Here is a 20,997-nt window from a genome sequence, read left to right as displayed (position 1 = left end):
TTTCAGATTATATTTATGTTATAAATTTCATAATTTATGAATTATAAACCCAGGGTTTCAATTTATTGAAAATCATGATTTTAGGGTTTTTATGAACAATTGATTTAGGGCTTTTATAGTAATGATGTTTTGAAATTTTGGTGATTATAACTACTGATTAGTTTAACTTAATTTCAGATTATTTTGAACATATAGATTCGTGTTTTAATTTTTAGATTTCCGTTCGTTAATATTAATCCCGTTTTAATCCCGATCAGGTTCTAAACTCATCCGATTTTGACAAAAAATTGGTGTTTTCCATGTGGAAACAACGTTCTAAGAAAGAATCACTACCTTTGATGGTTTTTAACGAAGTTTTTTTTTTTAATTTTATCCTTGAGTTTAAAGGGTAAGAGATAATTTAATTTTTCTATGGATAACTTAAGTATAAAGATGTATTTTGATGAAGTTTTGAAGTGGTTTTCGATTAGTTTAAAATGCTGGAATTTTATTTAAAGTAGTATAATTGTGATTTTAATAAAAGGGTGTGATTACCTATTAAAAGGGAGATTTTTAGGGGTTTTAAATAATTTTTAGATTTTTATTAGACTTTGAACTTGCTGTAATTTAATGTATAAGAGTGTATTTTAAGGTTTTTATGAAGAAAAATTTAAAGAACTATATATAAGCCTTTAATTTTAACAAAAGAGAAGGTTTTAAAGTGCTGTTTGATTTGGATTTTGAAGGTTTTAAAGTAAGTTAGTATTGCTGTAAATTTGATTGATTGGGTATTGATTGAGATGTTATTATTTGGCTTAGGAGAGGAGTTTATTGAAGGTGATTTCTAGTTAGTAAAGTGGCATACCAATTCGTTTGCTCAAGGTACGTACAAGTTACGAAACCTTTCTTCACTACTAAAAAACAGCTTAATTCCGACGGAAAATTTCCGTCGAAAACACCATGTTTTCCGTCGGAAACCGTGTTTACGACGGAATTCCGTCGGAAGGTGTCGTCGGAAAAGTACTTGTAGGAAAATTGACATTTTATGACGGAATTTCCGTCGGAAACACTTTTCCGACGGAAATTCCGACGGAAATTAGCGTCGAAAGAGGTTTTTCTGGTCTGGAAAAGTCCGTCGGAAATTTTCGACGGAATCCGATTCCGTCGGAATTTTTCGACGGAAATTCCGTCTGAAATTTATTAAAAAAACAAAAAAAAAAAGCCCGCACCACCAACCCCCACCACCAGCTACCACCCCATACCACCAGCCCACCCAACCAGCCCCCACCGCACACCATCACACTCACACCGACACCACCCCACTACACACCACCACTCGCACCGACACCACCACTCGCACCGACACCACCCCACTGCACACCACCACACTCACACCGACACCACCACACACACCGACACCACCACACTCGCACCGACACCACTCCACTGCACACCACCACACTTACACCGACACCACCCCACTGCACACCACCACACTCATACCGACACCACCACACGCACACAATAACCCCAAAACACCAAACTTCGCAAAACCCAACCCAACCCAACCCAAAACCCAGCCACCCCTAACCGAGCCCACACTACCCACCCCTAACAAATCCCCACCAAAACCCACACCACCCTGACCGAATACACTAACCAAGCCACAACCACCACAAAAATGACCATAATACGACCCAGACCACAGCCACCACCGAAAATCACCCAAATTTAGATCCACCACCACCGAAAATCATCCAAAAATTAAATAAAAAAATCAAAATTAAAAATTAGAACGTACCTTAAAATAAAAAAAAAAACTTCGAAATTAACCACGAACTTGGTTTAACAAGGCCAAATTCGACCACGAAAACCCTAGATCTAGGATTTTCATGGTTGAATTTGACCTTAAAAACCATTAATTTGACTAACATCACCATAAACGACATAAAAGGAGGAGAGCTTGCTTGAGAAGAGAGTAAGGAGGAGGAGGAGGAGAGGAGAGAGAAAGCGTGAGAAGAGAAGGAGGAGGAGGAGAGAGAGCGTGAGGAGAGAGAATGGGAGGAGACAGAGAGCGTGAGGAGAGAGAAAAGGGAGAAGAGAGGCGGATTGTGAATGAGGGGGGTTGGGGCGCCGTTTTAGTATTAGGGTTTTGGGGTTTTTTCCTTTTTTTTTTTTAAAAAAAAAAATAAATTCCGTTTCCAAACGGGTTATAATCCGTCGCAAATTTCCGACGGAACTTAATTCCGTCGTAAAATTACGACGGATTTTCAATCCGTTGTAAATTATACCATTTACGACGGAATTTTCTGTCGGAAATGGTATAATTTCCGACGGATTAAAAATCCGTCGTAAATTTACGACAGAATTTATTTCCGTCGTAAATTTCGTACTTTCCGACGGATTTTCTTGTCCGTCGGAACGGTTCCGTCGGAATTAAGCTGTTTTCTAGTAGTGCTTTTAGGTGCATGTTTAAGGACGACGGATCGAGAACTTAGTATCATGTATAGGGATGACTGAGTTAAATTGTTTGGTTATACATTGTGAATTTCGTATGACGTGCACTATTTTATATTGCAAGTATTATTTGTGCTCTAATTATGCAAGGTGCGCTTAGAGGCAAAGGTATATGGTTGGTGTAATGATTAATTTATTACTCATTCATGATTATGCAAGCAGGATGAGTAAAGGAAGAATTTAAGTCTTCTAAGACGAGGTTGAGGTTTTGGGGTGCCTTATGCACTCAAGGTGTTTATACACCGAGGTAGTAAAGGAATAAATAATAAATGTTGCTTGCCACTAATAAATCAAGAATTGAATTTGAAAAGTTGTTTTACTTGATTGAATTGATATTAGATTGATTGAATTGTTATGCATATGAGTCATCACCAAGTCTAAACCTGTAAATCACGTAAAGTGCAAGATGGATGAGCAATAAAACTCTGGATTGGTGCACTTCTGGAGTAATGACAATCAGGGGTTGTGGTACATGGGGTATTAGCCGTGTACTTTTCTCGAGGCCGTCTGATCTACGAGTCTCTTATTTCAAATATTTTTCAAAACTAGGAGTTAGGTGAGATCTTATACTAACTACGGTTACGGAGTTGCGCCCGTGGTCGTTGGATGTTTATTCATGTTTTCGAAAGGAGGCATGGGGTTTTTCTTTTATTGATGTTCCAAATGGAGCATGGGTTGGACAACCTTGTCTATTGCGTAATCCAATGAATAAAAATAATGATTTACCTAATATTAATTAATGGAGTCTTAGTAATATAAATAGTTGAGTCATGTGTTGAGTCTATAATTTAATAATGCATGATGATTGATTATTATTAGCATGTTATGGATTTCTTAATTTATTTTTGCAGCTTGTATGTACTCAGCTTTGCTGATTGCGTGCTTTGTGTGTCTTTCTTTGGTCATGGCCTTCGCCTTTCAATGACCCTGTGACGATCCAATTTTTACACTTGTAATATTGGGGAGCAGAATTACCACAGGTTCTTACACATGCAGCATTCATCAGGGTTGTGGGATCTTGAGTAGAGAGTTGGTTGTTTGCATTTTATTTCTTTTGCAAGTTTGAATTTATTTAAATTCAATTTTATTCGACACTATTTCTTTTGGGTTTGAATTTATTTGAACACTGAATTTAATCACTTACTACTTTTATTGGGTTTTGAATAAGGGCCTTAATGGTTCCAAGTTGTATGACTTAATTTGGTTTCATTCGTTGGTTTTGAAACTTATTTATAACTGATTTAGTTTTTCCGCTGCTATTTTTTGATAAAGCCTTAACGTTTGAACACGTGGCGGTAGCACGCCAGTAATTCTCTTGAATATTGTTCAGGGTCCTCAGAGGTTTAAAGAGAGAATTATTGGGGTGTTACATTGGGGGCACGTTCAATCAATTATTACAACCCCTCATTCTCTCGGATCAGAGAAAACTCCCGATCTCGGAATCCGAGAAGATCTCACTTTATTTTTCCGCACCTTTTCATATTCTCCTACACGTTCTAACTTGATCGTCGGAGGCAGAGCTCCAACCATCCACAGTCTCCGTTGTTTTGCAAGTACAGGCTCCCCTGGACTAGTTTTTGAGTCGTAACTCTCCCGAGGGACAAAAACACTCAAATCATTTGGCGCCGTCTGTGGGGAGAGTACCTCAAAGATAGTTCAAGAGTCTGTACCACCTCCTGATCCCAATGAACCTCAGAACCAGCCGGAGGTCTATATAGATCATGAGGACGATTACTGATTTGGGATATTTAATACCCCCAAGTGGACCAATGAGAGGATGACACGTGTCCTTCTGAGAAAGGTCCAAATGGACTTGCAGATGCGCGACACGTGTCATTCAGACACGTGTCATTCAGATATGCCCCCTGGAAATGGCGGCCTTCAAGGCCCGATTCCCAAGGGGCGCCGCAAAACGGCGCTGCCCTAATCCTTAGGTCATCAAACCCTATGGAAGGACATAATTTCCTAGGACCCTATAAATAAGGAGGTTCCCTCAATAATTGGGGGACTTTGAAAACTTTCAATCAACACATCTTAATCATTAAGGCATTTATCGATCTCTAAAACAGAGAACACCTGAGCTCGGAATCCGAGCAGATAACTTACTTTCCGCACGTTTTACTCCGATTCCATAGTAACTCAATCTTCGGAGGCGGACCTCCAACCGTTCGGAGCTCCGTTTGTTTTGCATATACAGGTGCCCTTGTCGGATCCAGTCTTTGAGTTGTAACTCTCTCGAGGGACATAAAAACACCCGAAACATTTGGCGCCGTCTGTGGGGAGAGTACCTCTAAGATAGCTTCACAAGAACATCCTATGCCGTCTCTAGAGACCAATCAGCCTCTAGAAGGATCTGGTGACGATGGAGACATCAAAACCTATGTGGCCCGTGACGGGTCCTTCATCTCAAAGCGCATCCGCCCGTGAGGGAGCGCAATGCTAACCAGGCGGGTTCTAGCAGGCCTCCTTGACAATCGATTAAGCCCTCGGGGTAGTCGGCTGATCCAGCCCAGGCGGCAAGAATAGCCCCGGTCACCCGAGATGAGCTCATGAAATTCATAAGCAGCTTCAAGGGTGAAATCAAATATTTGATTACCAAGCGGTTGACTACCCCAAGAAAGGAGCAGTCGGCCAAGAAACCATCTCAGTGTGGAAAGCAAAAGTCGATCAGGGACCGTCAACCGACTCCTCACCCCGCTCCAAAGGAGAATGCTCGATCCCAGATCGACCCCTTAAGACTTCGTTTCCTAGAAACGATGACTAGCAAACCCATTCGACATATACAGCCAGATGGTGGCAAGAAAAACTTTTCTGATGCTCGACATTACATCGAGCAAAAGAAAACCTAGCCGCTGTCAAAATTGGCATCTACGTCGACATATCATGATAGCTTTCAGAATACCTCCATGAGGCATTCTTAATATGTACATGGGACCCCGTTTAGTGGGCCTCTCGTCCAGTCAGGACCCCATGTAATCAATTCGTATCAATACATGGCACAACCATCGTACCGACCGCCTGCTTTACCCTACATCCAGCCTGCCTTCTTTGGGGGACATGCGGTATATATTTTCTGCCTATGGACTGGCAGCTTCGGCTACAAAACCTTGGGGACCAGCCCTCTGCCTTCTCCAGGGAAATAGCCGAAGCCGAATAGCCGACCAAGGTTAGAATTATGTTGGTCGGGACCTATGATGGGACCTCCAACCCTGAAGACCACCTTCTGGCATACACCCACCTCATGTACTTGCAGGGGTTGGATGATGTCGCATGGTGTCGCTGTTTCCCAGCTACCCTGAAGGGCATAGCCCAACAGTGGTTCGGCAATCTGCCACCTGGTTGTATTAATAGCTTCAAGACGCTTGCGTTCTTATTTGTTTCTAACCTCTCTATGAACATCCCTATAAAGAAAACGAGCCTCAATTAGGCAATGTGCAGCAGGGAGATAGAGAAGGGTTGCGCTCCTATGTCAGGCGGTTCAATCGATGAGAATCCAAATCCACGGACTGTCTGACGAGGTCGCCTGTACAAACTTTTTAAAGGTCGGAAGGACGGGTCAACTTTCATGTATGAACTCGTCTGCAAGCAAATATTCACCCTCCAAGCTGAGAGGAGGAATCCAGTCTTTGAGTTGTGACTCTCCCAAGGGACATAAAAACACCCGAAATAATAACGACCCTCAGGTCGAAACATATGTGGCAAAAGATGGGCCATTCATCTCTAGACGCATCTGTCACAAGGATTCCCTAGAACGGGGTGATAGTCAGGCGGGTGCTAGTAATCCTCATGTACATCCGTCACCCGGGACGAGCTCATGAAATTCATGAGTAACTTTAAGGGTGAGATTAAGGATCTGATCAACAAAAAAAAGGCTGGCTCTAGCAAGGGTCAGTCGGCAAAGAAGACTCCTCAAGCTGAGAGGAGGAAGCCGGTTAGGGATAGGCAGGCAAATCCACATCCAAAGGAGAAGGCCGCCGCAACACTTGACTGATCTAATATCCTTTTGTCCCAGAAGGGTCCGAGGAGATACTCCCAGCAAGACCAGCCGGGTGGCAGCAAGAAAAAAATCTCTGAAGCTCGAGAAAGAATTGAGCGCAAGAGAAACCAGCAGAACTCTGAGTCGGCTTCTACCTCGAGCTTCCCAGATAGCTTCAAAGCAAAATCCGCAAGGATAACCCAATCCTTGCATGACAGCGACACATGCGGCAAGTCCGTCCATACTGGTCCTCAGATAATTAGGTCAGCCTCGTATGCGCCTCAGATTCCATACGGGCAATATGGCCTTCTATGGAGGTCAGGCGACATATAACAATGTCCAGCCCCTGGACTGGCAGCTCTGTCTGCTCAGACTTGGTGAACAACCTTCTGCGTTCACCAGAGAAATAACTGAGGCGGCACAACCGGCCAGGGTTAAGAATATGTTGGTTGGTACCTTTGACGGTACCTGTAGACATCTACTTTTAACCTCCTGATAAAGGTGATAATTGCGTCGTTAAACAACTACACCTAAATCAAATACAATTTATAACACTCAACTAACCTAATACGAGTATATGGCAAGAAGAGGGATCGAACCACAGGGAGAAGCACATAAACACCGCATTCATCACTAGACCTTAAGCTATCTTGAGACAAAGAACGGGAATAACTAAGAGATTAAACTAAGAGTAAAATGAATTAAAATCAGTATTACTAAGCACCAAGGGGAATGGTTAGATGTAGGTACCATTTGAACATGCAATAACATAGAAGCAAATCGATAATGAGCTAAACATGCATGAATATCGAAGTAAGGTCCAATCTAGCCGCCTTCCGGGGTTGATTGGTTTCTCCTAACATATCCTCTATGTTTCCACACTAGAACCATATATTGGGAGGTGCAATCAAAGAGCAATCGATAATAATGAACCCTAACTAAGTCAACTTCCGGTTCATGTTAGCAAAGATTCACCTTTAATCAACCAACAATGTGCACTTGCAAGAAGATTAAAGAATATCAAGCATGCAAAGGTTTTAATCACAATCAATTCAATTCTAACAATATAAACATGAACAAACAACAACTACATCATCCCCACATCCTTGGCTAAGTGACTGCTCACAAATCATGTTGAAAACAATATCAATCATCAAATCAATAAGCATCAACATGATTAATAAGCAAAGAAAGAGAATCAAAATAAGCAAGCAAAATAAAATGCAAAGGTAAAGAGAAAGAGTAAGAAATTGCTCATTAATTGAAGTTGAAGATCTACAAAGGTTGAACAAGTTCCTTCTTCAAAATCCAGCATTATCAATGGAGAAATCCACACTTTCTCTCTCTCTACCAAAGGTAAACTAAGGGTATTTCTCTCTCTACAAATGGGGAAAAATAGTCTAGTACAAAGAAAAACGTCACGCCCCCAAAAAGGAAAAGTCAAGGGGTTTATTTAACAAATTAAAACAAAGAGGAACGAAGGAGGTGGTGCGTGCGCACAACAACTCCCGTGCGCACGCACAGAGGGGTCTTCACGCATGCACAGGAGGGTCTGCACGCACGCACCCCCTTGTGTTGTTGCAATGCAAGCACTCCCCTCGAGCCAAAGATGCATGGCCGCTGGTGAGCTCGAGTGCGCTCTCATACATCATGTTCGTACGATGGTGATGAATAATGCAGCCGCAAATTTTTCACTTTTGCGCACTCGAGACCATGGCATGTGATGATGGTGATGCACGAGAGCGCTAGCCATGAGTGGAGGTTTGCTCCTTGCCTTGAACTCTAGCCAACCAAACGACACGAGGCCATTTCTTGAGCATCGAAAACACTTGGAGATCCTTCCAAACAAGATTCCGAGCCTCGAACAACACTTATAATGAAATAGGGTAAAGCGAGTAAAGTGGAAAAGACAAAAATACCCCTAAAATGCACGAAAACACAAAATGGACTACAAACCTTATTGGCAAGAAAACAAGGGAATAAAAGGGACAAACACGAGAAAGAAAGCATAAAAAGGACTCTAAACTACTCCCTAAGAGTGACATAAATGTCACTCATCACTTCCTGTCCCGACAGGAAGTACAATGACGATAAATAAAACCATCTTCGTTGCTGGATTGAAGTGAAGAATGCTTATGGATATCTGGTTAAGCCACAAAACACAAAAGACTTGCCCAAACCAAAAAACAAATCCAAACAAGGTCCAATTAACTAAATCCGATCATAATTAGGCTTAAGCCCGTGCTTAAAACCCAATAATGACGGATTTAGGAGCGCCTAGGTTAAAATAAACGCTGTTGCACAAAATGTCGCGTCGTGCATCTCAAAGAGTTGTGCTGGGCTGGCACGCACAACTAATTCAGTTGCGCGCGATACCCCGCGTAACTTCCAGAGATGCACTCGCGAGAAATTTAGAATTTTGAAAATTTGGAGAATCGAATCTTATCATAAAGTCGCGCGCAAGACAAGTAGTTGCGCTGCCCATAGCAGCGTAACCAAATCACTTGCGCTGGGATGCCGCACGCATCTCATCCAGGTGCGCGCGACACCTGCTGTGGCAGAATGTTCAAGACCTTAATCCTACCCATTCCTTATAAATAGAGGCTTAATCCGAGGCTTAAACACAAAAAAAAAAAACCTAAAACTCTGGCAGAATACTTGTGAACTTGTGCTACCTAACCCCTCTTGTCCTAAACACTCACCCCTATGATATTTTGTTACTACGGTGGAGGTTCCTGAACAAGAAGGAGTCCATAAGTGTTCAAAACGGAGATTTAGCAAAGAGAAGTGGTAAATTCCCGAGCACTTAGATAAATCATATTTACTTTCTTGTTTTTTTTTAAAACCATTTACTTTCTTGTTTCAAAGAACCTTAATTAATTAATTAGTGTTGGTTGATCACTTTAAAAGGTTTAATTAATCAATTCCACATAGTATCTTGCATTAAATAAGATTAGAATTGAATAATTAATTGTTGGTTGATCACTTAAGCCAAGGCGATTATTGTTTATTTTCTTGTCCTATTCATGAATTTGATTAAATAAAGAATAACGACGTTGCAATGTAATTCCTATGTGAATTAATGTGTGTAAATAAAATCAACTAACTTAGTTTTAGGTATCGCGTTACATATATTGTTTGGTGATGAAATTCTAAAAAAGGAAGAGCTAGTAGAGGCCGCACTAGGGCTAGGATAGTGATTCCCTCCGAAAGGGAACGTTATTAAAGTACCCTCGCTCCCAAACTCATTTCTGGTTTTTGTAGACCAATTTGAGCATGGGTAAACTTACGATTCGTGCTGATTAATCCATGAACTCCACGTGGAAGAAAGTCATGAACGAGGTTTATGAGTTTTCCGAAAACTCATTGGCGACTCCCTACTTGTTTCTTGTAAAAAAGCGTGATGATAGAATTCTAATTTAAGGTCCCCCAAACAGTCAGGAATTCAAATCCTAATGCACCCTAAAAAGTGTAAAGTCCTAGGTTTCTAAAGGGCCAATAGGAGATGATCCCTTACGATGGGAACACCCTCCTTACAGTGGCAACTCCACTGGGGACTTAGAGGTTACATGATTAGTTCTTAGTTATGGTCCAAGGTTTCCAACACTAGGTTGCCTATGGGTTGTTACGGGAATTAACTTGGATAATCTCTAACTAGAGAGCGAAACTTGAACGCATAATATCTTCCTTCTGCACAAAAGTAAAAACCAAACAACCAACATTGCATCATGCATAAGCATAGCACACTTTAACCATTGGGGATTGGCTCATTAATTAGGGGTTTCCAACACAAGGCTTCTATCCCGTAATCAATCACAATCATCCCACCCATATCGCCAGCAAAATGTTGGGAGAGCGATGCCATGGGTCAACACGTTGAGTGATTGATTTATGCGTCGTCCTTAAATTATGGTACCTTTGGACATCCAAGCCTTTTGACCTTAGAATGACATTGTGTGAATCTTGGCTTATGACATGCTTTATGTGATTATGTGACTATATGTGACGTGTTAGGATAGTCTTCTTTTTCTTTTTAGTTTGGTCTAGGTTCTTAATTACGAAGTTGTCTCTTCGTAATTTTGAGTCGTATTCGAAGGGTAACATAAAAAATAAAAAAGAAAACAAAAAAAAAACGATGACAAACAAAAAAAAGAGCGCTCGAATTAAAAAAAAATATACGAGCAGGTGGCGCGCGCAACTCATTATGTTGTGCGACCCCTACCAGCGCAAGAAATTCGGTTGCGCGCGCCTACCGCGCGCAGCTTAATCTCTTGCGCGCACCCACTGTTACGAGTCGATTTGATTTCTCAAAAAACAAATTGACTTGTTCAAACAATATCTTTATTGAAGAATTGTTTAAGGGTAATGTTATCCGTTTGAATATATCTTGCGTCATTTCCTTTGTTTCCCCTTTTAAACAAGCGTATCGATTTACTGATCCTTTCGTACTTCTTTTAGGGCCGGTTTTTAAGCTTGGGAACGAAGACTCTCGGGCACTCGCATTCTACGTTTAGCATCCACTAATCAACCCCTTTCAAACCACCTTCCCTCGACAACTAGTCCTTGTCCAATAACAATGTCAACCATTGAAGAACTTCAACATGAGATTCTTTGTTTGAGAGAGGAAAAGGCTCAAGAAGCCAAGGAGAGAAGAATCAAGAAAATTGAAAAGGCTGAAAAGAAAAATGTTGAAACCTTAGCCTTACAACAAAAGATGGAAGAATTATCCATTAAAGAAAAGGTGTTGGAGAAGCTAGCTCTTCGTTCTATAATGGGGAACAAGATCTTCGACACAGAAAAGTTTGCTCCTCCCACAGGACTTGCTTTGCCGGAAAAGTTCGTAGCTACGGACTTGCCAATATTTAAGGTGACCAAAAATCCAAAAAATCATTCAATGTGTTTTACTGGCACCATGGTATTAAAGAGAGTAGATCTTAAGCTTTATGCTTTGACTTTCCCTTTATTACTAGACCCAACCGCAAGAGAGTGGTACTATGAGCTAGATCCGAAATTCAAAACAACATGGGAAGATGTAGTTTCGGCTTTCATTACCCAATATGAGAATAACTTATAGTTCAAGTCAACTCTACGTGAAATTGAAATGCTTAAACAAGGCGACGATGAAGGTTTCCTTACTTTCTATGGTAGATGGCGAGAAAAGGCGGCCCACCTTGCCCAAAGGCCAACTGAACTTGAGCTGGTACAAAAATTCATTGATAATTGTCATGAAAAGTACAACAAACATCTACGCTACCTTGGTTTAGACACTTTTCAAAAGGTCTATTCTGTGGCTACTAGGATTGAAGATGATCTTGCTAACGAAAAAGCAAATAACCCCATTATCATCATCAACCTAAGAATAACTACAAAAAGGGGAATGATAATACATCATCCTCTATTGATGTATTTCCGACTACCACGCAATATAATAATACAAATCAATACAATAATAATGATCCTAGAAGATGGACAAAATAAAGAAAATTTACACCATTTCCCATAAGCTATAAAGAATTATTAGAAAAATTAAGCGAAAAAGGCTTACTTATGCCAACAGGGCCGACACCACCCACTCCACCAGAAAGAAGGTTTCCTCAATGGGATGGTAATGCTTATTGTGCTTATCATAGAAGCGTTGGGCACGATATTGAACGTTGCTACGTCTTAAAGCACAAAATACAAGATTTAGTAGACGATAGAAGAATTCCCATGCCTAAATCTAACAATAATGCATCCCCATTACGGGTATTTCATATTGATGAGGACCAAATGGGAAGTGATATATTCAATCCTTTGGACTACATCACACCTATAGGAAAACCTCTAGCCACAATACTCATAGGGGCAATTAATGAAGTATATGGACTATGGGAGGACGACTTTCAAGACTTATATGCCTCTAAGTATGCCGCCGTCCCACCTCCGTCTTGTTTACAAAATGAGACAAATAGAGCGCTTGATTGGGATCATTTCTTGGGGAAGTCACAAGACTTATCAAATCTCTCCTTGGATGAACAATGACATCAAGCACAACTCATGGAACATCTTGAAATGGAGGTACATCCAAAGCCTTTAGAAGAAAGTTGGTTTGTGAGTCCTACAACGAATCCAAATGAGATAGATCATCTAACTCGTTCTGGGCAAGTTTACTAAGCACCACCACCACCAAATGGATCTTCGACCACACAAAATTAAACTCAAGGTGATGTGCAAAATACAATAATATCACCTCCACTTGAGGTGGAAGATCCATTGGTTAAACAACTTCGTTAATCCAAGGTGAATGTTAGCATTTGGGAACTCTTAAGTACTTCTAAAGAACATAGGAATTCTCTTATGAATGCTCTAACGGCTTTGTCTGTAAGCACAAACACAACCCCTCTAGATCTCGTTAGCTTGCTTACTAGCGAGAAATCCGACAAATCAATCATTTTCACTAATGATGATTTGCCTTCAAAAGACACTACCCACAGCAATGCGTTATACCTAATTGTGGGGTACAAGGGATACAATATCCCTCTTACTTTGGTAGACAATGGGTCAGCTATAAATGTATGCCCATTGCCAACTGCAAAATACTTAGGCCTTAATCCAGAAAAAGATTTTCAATCAACAACACAAAGCATTAGGGCCTATGACAAATCGAAAAGATTGGTGTGTAGAACTGTTAAGCTACCAATTACCACAGGCCCAATTCAAAAGATGGTTGAATTCCATGTTATAGACATTAAACCTACATTCAACCTTCTACTTGGACGTCCATGGATACATGAGCTTGGTGCAATACCATCCTCACTTCATCAAATGATTAGGTTGAACTATCAAGGGCTTCCCATGACTATACATGCTTCTCCACTCAAAATAGCTATAAATGACCAATCACTTTTGGAAATAAACCATGATAATGATGAAGAGGACATGTAGGGATTTGCCGCGGAGCCAATCTGCACAATTGAAATGGAAGAAAGCCTTGAAGATCCATTCAAGCTTGATCCATATTCCACCGAGATAGTAAACAACATCTTATTCAAGAGTAGTTACTTTCCTAGGATGCCTTTGGGAATAGGAATGAAGAAATCTCTCTTACTTCCTATCCAAAAGAAAAGTTTTTCCTTTGGATTGGGATATAAACCAACTAAAGAAGAACTACAGTCTCACGATGCAAAAAAGGATGTAGAGACAACAACAAGAAAGGGATAATCACTTTACTCCCATCCTATCCACAAATCCTTAATGGACAATTCATTTGGGAAGGAGAAGATTACCCATGCTAGGACTTTCTAGAACCATTAGTTCTGGAAAGAATCAAGAAGCCTAGATTCAAAATATTCCATGATTGCTACTTCTTGAATGACGATCTTAGAATCGTTGAATCAAAACACCCAACTCCAGGGTGCTATGATGGGCAAGCATTTAACTTGCTATTTGGACTAAAGAAAAATCATGTCACTACAATGACCAATCAGAATGCCATTCAAGATGAAGCTTTTGACCCAACCTTGTTGATCACCCCTTCTAATGGACTTTGAACATGGACGGAGGAAATCTTTCAAATGGACCAGCCACAAAGGCGATAAACTGGAAATCATCACATGCGAAGGGAAGATGTTTGAAGAATCGGACGATGAATCTAGTATAGACTCTAGGGAAGCTGAAAATCTAGGCCTTGTGGCCATTACTGAATCTTTATTTTCTAGTTCTAAGGGCGAGGATTCCAAAAAGGATTCTTCTCTTGATGTACTCTCTTTTGATTTTAATAATATGAGCTCTATTTCCGAATATATGCCTTCTCTTGAATCTTTCGAATGCTATAACAATCAATCTAATGAAAATGATAATATCAATAAATTGGTTGAACTAATGAATAAATGAGAACCAAAGAACCCTATCATTGAAGAAACCGAAATAGTCAATATAGGAACTAATGAAAGCAAAAGAGAAGTCAAAATTGGCTTGACTCTAAATCCGAAATAGCGATCGACCCTCGTATCGACGCTCAAAGAATTCGAAGACGTGTTCGCTTGGTCATACAAGGACATGCCTGGAATAGATCGGGAAATTGCAGAACATACCATTCCCTTGAACCCTACCTCTAAACCAGTAAAACAAAAACTTCTACGAATGAAACCTGATGTCGCATTAAAAATAAAAGAAGAAGTACAAAAACAATTGAACGCAGGTTTCATTCGCGTATGTTATTACCCAGAATGGGTAGCGAACATCATCCCAGTCCCCAAAAAGGATGGACGAGTTTGCATGTGTGTCGATTTTAGGGACCTTAATAAGGCTAGCCCTAAAGATGATTTTCCTCTACCACATATTGATATATTGGTAGATAACACGGCTGAACATGCGATGTTATCCTTTATGGATGGATACGCAGATTACAACCAAATTTTAATGGCAAAGAAGACAAAGAAAAGACATGCTTTATCACCCCTTGGGGTACATATTGCTACAGAGTCATGCCATTTGGTTTAAAAAATGCAGGAGCTACGTACCAAAGAATGGCTACGACTCTCTTGCATTATATGATGCATAAAGAAATAGAAGTGTATGTGGATGATATGATCGTAAAGTCCAAAGATAGAATGAGATATATAAAAGCTTGCAAATTTTTCACTCGCATAAAAGAATACAAAATGCGATTGAATCCACAAAAATGTGCCTTCGGGGTAACTTCTGGCAAGTTACTCGGATACGTAGTAAGCACACGTGGTATTGAGATCGATCCCTCTAAAATAAAGGCAATTGTTGACATGCCTCCCCCTCAAACAGAAAAAGAAATTAGGGGGTTCCTTGGCAAACAACAGTACATTAGCCGATTTATCAACAAATTGACTATGACTTGTGAGCCAATATTTAAAAAATTGAAAAATGAGGAAAAACATGAATGGGACAATCAATGCCAAAAGGCCTTTGAGAATATCAAAGATTATCTCAAAAGTCCACCAATTTTAGCACCACCAGTACCCAAACTACCTCTTAGGCTATACATTACAGTTACAGACACGGCCATAGGCGCCATGTTAGCTCAAGAGGTAGAGAAAGTCGAGCGTGCAATATATTACATAAGTAAAAAGTTCATTCAATATGAAACAAAATATAGCACCTTGGAAAGAAAAGTCTAGCATTAGTGTGGGCAACTAAAAAATTATGACATTATATGCTACCACACACAACTCATGTGATTTCTCAACAAAATCCGATAAAGTATTTGTTTGAACAAACCACCTATACAAGGAAAGATATCCAAGTGGTTCGTAATGTTAGCCGAATTTAAGCTAAAATATATTCCTGAAAAATCAATGAAAGGAAAAGTAATTTTCGATTTTCTGGCCCAACATCCAATTCAAACAAGTCATGCAGAAACTACTCATCTTCCGGATGAAGAAATTCTCATGACGCAAGATGAAAATGGGTAATGTACTTCGACGATGCCTCCAATCAAAACGGACGTGGCGTGGGAGTGTTATCCATAAGTCCAGAGGGAGCACATACTCCAATCTCTATCAAACTAGACTTTGAGGTTACTAATAATGCCGCGGAATGTGAAACGTGCATTATTGGATTAGAAGCAGCAGCTAGCGTAGGTGTGCAAAAATTAGAGGTATATGGAGATTCTAGTTTGATTATAAATCATATATTGAAAAAATGGAAAATAAAGAACTCCACAATGATATTATACCAAGCATACCTAGAGCAACTCATCGAGCATTTTGAACATATTGATTTTAAATATCTCCCCAAATACAATTAAAATCAATAAATATAATTCAAGGTAAATTTGACAAACATGTATCAAAGTCAACCAATTAAATCCATCCAACTACCAATCTTCCCTAACAATTGTCAAATAGAGCAAACCATAAGAGCATATAGAATTCAAGACTAGTGCTCACACACTCAACTCTCATTTATGTGGCGAGTAAAAGATGTACTCGATCGCTCTCCAACCAACCCCTTTAATGTGAACAATGCCCTCCCAAACTCACAACACTCGTGTGTTTAAAGAGATAAGCACTCAACCTAGATAGTCGACTCGGAATATGTCAAGTCATAACTTGCATTGATAAACAACACTTTCACAATTACACAACTCTATGCACAAGGTCGGAAGGTCTTTAAAGCTTGTAACGTAAGGGTAGGAAAATATTTGGGGAAAATGTGAGAGAAAAGCCATGCTTAAAGGGAGCCAAATCCTAATAAAACCCATGATCAAAGATTGATAATGATCAACATCTCCAACATAACCAACTCCAACAAAAATCCACCAAATACAACTCCAAAAATATCAAACAATCCCAACTCTTACAATTTCACTCATAAAAATATGATAATATAGGACTAGAATGAATAAACAAACCTTATTATTAAACTTGAAATATTTTTATTGAAACTCAAATTTTTCTTTCTTTTCTTTTGACCAACTTTCACTTAGAACATTTGAACATATGACAATTTTTTTTTTTTTTTTTGCTCTTTTTTTTTCTTTTGAAGTTTACTTTTTTCATCATTTTTTTCTATTTTTTTCTTGAACTTCTTTTTTTTTTTCATATCATCATACTTTATTTTTTGCAAGAAAATTCACTTTCAAACTCATCACAAATGCAATACGATCAAGAACAAATTACTTCTCAAAACCCACCCAAATTGTGCAAATAATAAGAAACTCCCTCACCTTACTCACTAATAGCTCCCCCAAGCCAAGCTTGGAAGTAGTAACCAATGGGGCAAACATGGCTTGTAATGTGGCTAATAAACAATGAAAAGGGCACAAGCAACAACATGGGTAGCAAGAAAGGAACAAATGTATCAAAATAAATCTGAAGGCTACCTAAAAGAATGAACGCCTTCGTCCTCCACATGTGCTTAATAATGAGTCATGAAACACTACTCATAGTTGCAAACCAATACGAAATTCATTGACATACCAGGAATTAAACACACTTTCCTAACTAAATCAACTAGTCAAGCACTATATTCACAAGCAGTTGGACAAAATTGACGCATGTTAAGGTTCCAAAGCAATCAAATATCAAATCATGATCAACTAATCCTCAATATTTATCATCAATAACCAAGAATCAATATAATGTCGAAAAATTTTCATCAAGGGGCACAGGGAAGTATGATTCATTATTCATTGGAACGTATTTTTGGATTTTTTTTATTTTTAATTTTTTTGTATTTTTTCATATAGGAAAGCAATAAAACTATACTAGAAAGCAATAAAATCTAGTCTAAGAAAGCATTAAAAACTAAACTAAGCACACCAAAGAAAAATAAAAAGAAAGGGAAAGAAAGAGTACCTATATATATTCAAGAAATCCCCCCAAGCTAAATCGGACAATGTCCTCATTGGCTCAAAGGGAAGCCAGTAATCCAAGTGACTACCCCTCATCATCAAACTCGTATCCACCACCATCCCAAACATTGAAATGCATCACCTTGGTACAATTTTGGACAAAATAGAAACAAAGTGTTAGTAAGAGAAGAGGCAAAAACGAGTCAGGTCCACTATTTTGCTCATAACTTTTTTATTATACAAATGATAATTAAGTGATTCTAATTGCATTGGAAAGTAGACTTGAAGATCTTTCCAATGATAGGTCACACGCAAAATTTTGTTAAGAAACGCAAAAGTTATAGCGTTTTGAAGTTGGCTAGTTTTGCTGCCGCGGTCTCGCGCCCGACCAGGCGGCGTGGCCCGACCAAGCCCGTCTCTAGGGTTCGAACTGGCGTCTTCTTCTTGCTTGTTGCTCGAAATTTCTTTTTACACTTGATTTTCTTCGTTTTTCCACAAGATTGAGCATCTATCACCCGATCGAGTGGGACTTTCACCACGTGCTCAACTTTTGCAATTTGTTCCTCTGTCTCTACTTGTTCATCCTTAAACTCGAACCCTACACAGTTTAGAGCTCTTTCTATAGCATCCACTTCATCTTTCCATGTATTAGTTTTTCCTGTGGAAGATGCAATACAAAATACCGCCTCCAAGGGATCTCTAACGAGAGCTTAGGGCTTATTAGAAAAATTATTTACATCAACCACATCAACACTATAACACTTTTCCTCTAACATGGGGCTTTTAGGGACATTATTCAGATTAAAAGTAATATTATCATCCCCTACACATAATGTAAGTTTACCACTTTTCACATCTATTATTGCACCTGCAGTATGAAGGAATGATCTACCCAAAATAATCGGAATTTGCAAATCTTCCTTCATATCAAGAACAACAAAATCAACAGGTATATAAAATTTACCTACTCTAACCGGAACATCCTCTAAAACACCATATACATATATATGTACCTCCGTTAATTATTATGTGCAACATAGGAATATTTTATGTCTCACAATTAATACCCCTTCGTTTGTGGGTGTTGGTGGTTCATGGGTGTTGGGATTCGTTTGTGGGTGTTGGTGGTTTGTGGGTGGTTATTTCGTGGGTGTTGGTGGTTAATTCGTGGGTGTTGGTGGTTCGTGGGTGGCTATTTTGTGGGTGTTGGTGTTTTCCGGTAGCTTTTTCGTGGGTGAGTTTGGTTTTGAATTTTAGATCTGGTGGTTTTTGGGTGGTTTTCGTGGTTCAAAGGTGGATTTCTGTGTTTGTGGGTGGCGTGAGTGGTGGTTCGTGGGTTTTGGGTGACATGGGTGGTGGTTCTAGGTGGCGTGTGGTGGTGGTTCTGGGCACTAATTGGGTTTGGGTTTTTTTTTAATTTAATTTAATTAATAGTTAAATACATGTCCATAATTTTCAATAATCATTTTTAAGAAGTTTTGCCTAGGAGTCTGCTCATACCCCTTTTGTTGCAAATAACCGTTAACGGAGGTAGTATATATATATATACATATACATATATATAAACAAGCTAAAAGCTTAATTTTTCATGCTATTACACAAAGAAAGCTACGTACACCTCATCTAACTAAACACATAAACCACAATTATATCAATGAAAGTCAAGAAAGTCAACAAAAGTCTAGAAAAATTAACAAATCTTGATGGCAATTTTGCAATTACCAACAAAAACGGAGTTAAATTTGGTCAATCCACTATTCCTTTCATAATTACTAGGAAATTTTGACTTTTGCTACCTGTCAAACACATCAATTACATTTTTACTACCTATGAAAACTTTTATTTTATTTTACTACCTAACATATGCCATTTTTTTAACTTTTGCTACCAGTTAACGGAATCCGTTAGGGTTCCGTTAAGTTTATTTTAAAAATAAATAAATAATAAAATTTTAATTTAAATTTAAAAAATTAAAAAAAAAAAAAGAAAAACCAAATGCCCAGCTTAGCCCTCCCGTCAGCCACGCCGCCACCTTCCCCCCTCCCCCCTGCCGGCGAGCGGCACCCAAAGCTGCGGCCGGCGCAAGCGACCCAGCCCCCTCCCTTTTCCCCTTCTTGTTGCCCCGACCCCAACCACCACACCGAACCACAATCGCCACACACCAATCTCTCTCCCTGTCCTCTTGCGTTTCTTCGGCGAACCACCAGCACGGTTTCGAAATCGGTTTTTCTTCAACCTCAGATCAATTGTCCCCTACCTCCTTTCCCCCACCTACCCCCTTTCCACCACACACGCACCACCAGACCACCACTACACGTCTACACGCACCACCAGACCACCTACCCCCGTTCCACCATACGCACCACCAGACCACCACTACACGCACCACCAGACCACCTACCCCCTTTCCACCACACACGCACCACCGGGCCACCCACCACAAGCAACACCAGACCACCACTACCCAAAAATTTTTAAAAAAATTATAATAAATTGATGGAAAAGGGTAAACATACATTATAAAATCTTCAACTTTTGGTTTATATGGTTAAATTCGACCATGAAAACCCCAGATCTGGAGTTTTCATGGTTGAATTCGACCTAAAAACCATTAATTGGTCGAATCCGAGCTAAAACCGTAGGGGTGGGTGGCGCCGAACTTCAAAAACCGAGGAGAGAGAATGAGAAGGGAGGACCGGAGGAAGGAGGCGGAGATGAGAGAGAAAGAGGAGGGAGGAGGAGCTTTTATGAAAGAGAAGGTGGAGGGAGGAGAGGAGATGAGAGAGAAAGAGATGGCTGGGTGTTTTAATTTTTTTTTATTTATTTTTTTTGGTGGTTGACGGGGAGGCATTTAGGATGGTTAAGAAGGGAGTGGTGGCCGGAAGGTGGTAATAAGGGTGGCAGCATCTCAATAACGGAATTAATAACAGATTCCGTTATCTGGTAGCAAAATTTAAAAAACGGGATTTGATAGGTAGTAAAATAAAATAAAACTTTTCCCAGGTAGCAAAAGTGATTTTCATGTGTTTTAGAAGTAGCAAAAGTCAAAATATCCTAATTACTATTCACTTTCAAGTTTTTTGCCAAAATGCTAATCTTTGTCAACTTCCCACTTTTAAAGGTTGTAGACTATAATCTTGTACGTTTCTAGATAGGGTTAATAAAAGAACAAAGGACAATTAATATTTCTTACCTATTGGATTAGGAAGGAGTTACA

This window comes from Chenopodium album, chromosome 24, assembly GCF_948465745.1.
Source record: "Chenopodium album chromosome 24, dcCheAlbu1.1, whole genome shotgun sequence".
Lineage (NCBI taxonomy): Eukaryota > Viridiplantae > Streptophyta > Magnoliopsida > Caryophyllales > Amaranthaceae > Chenopodium > Chenopodium album.
This window is presented reverse-complemented; position numbering follows the sequence as displayed.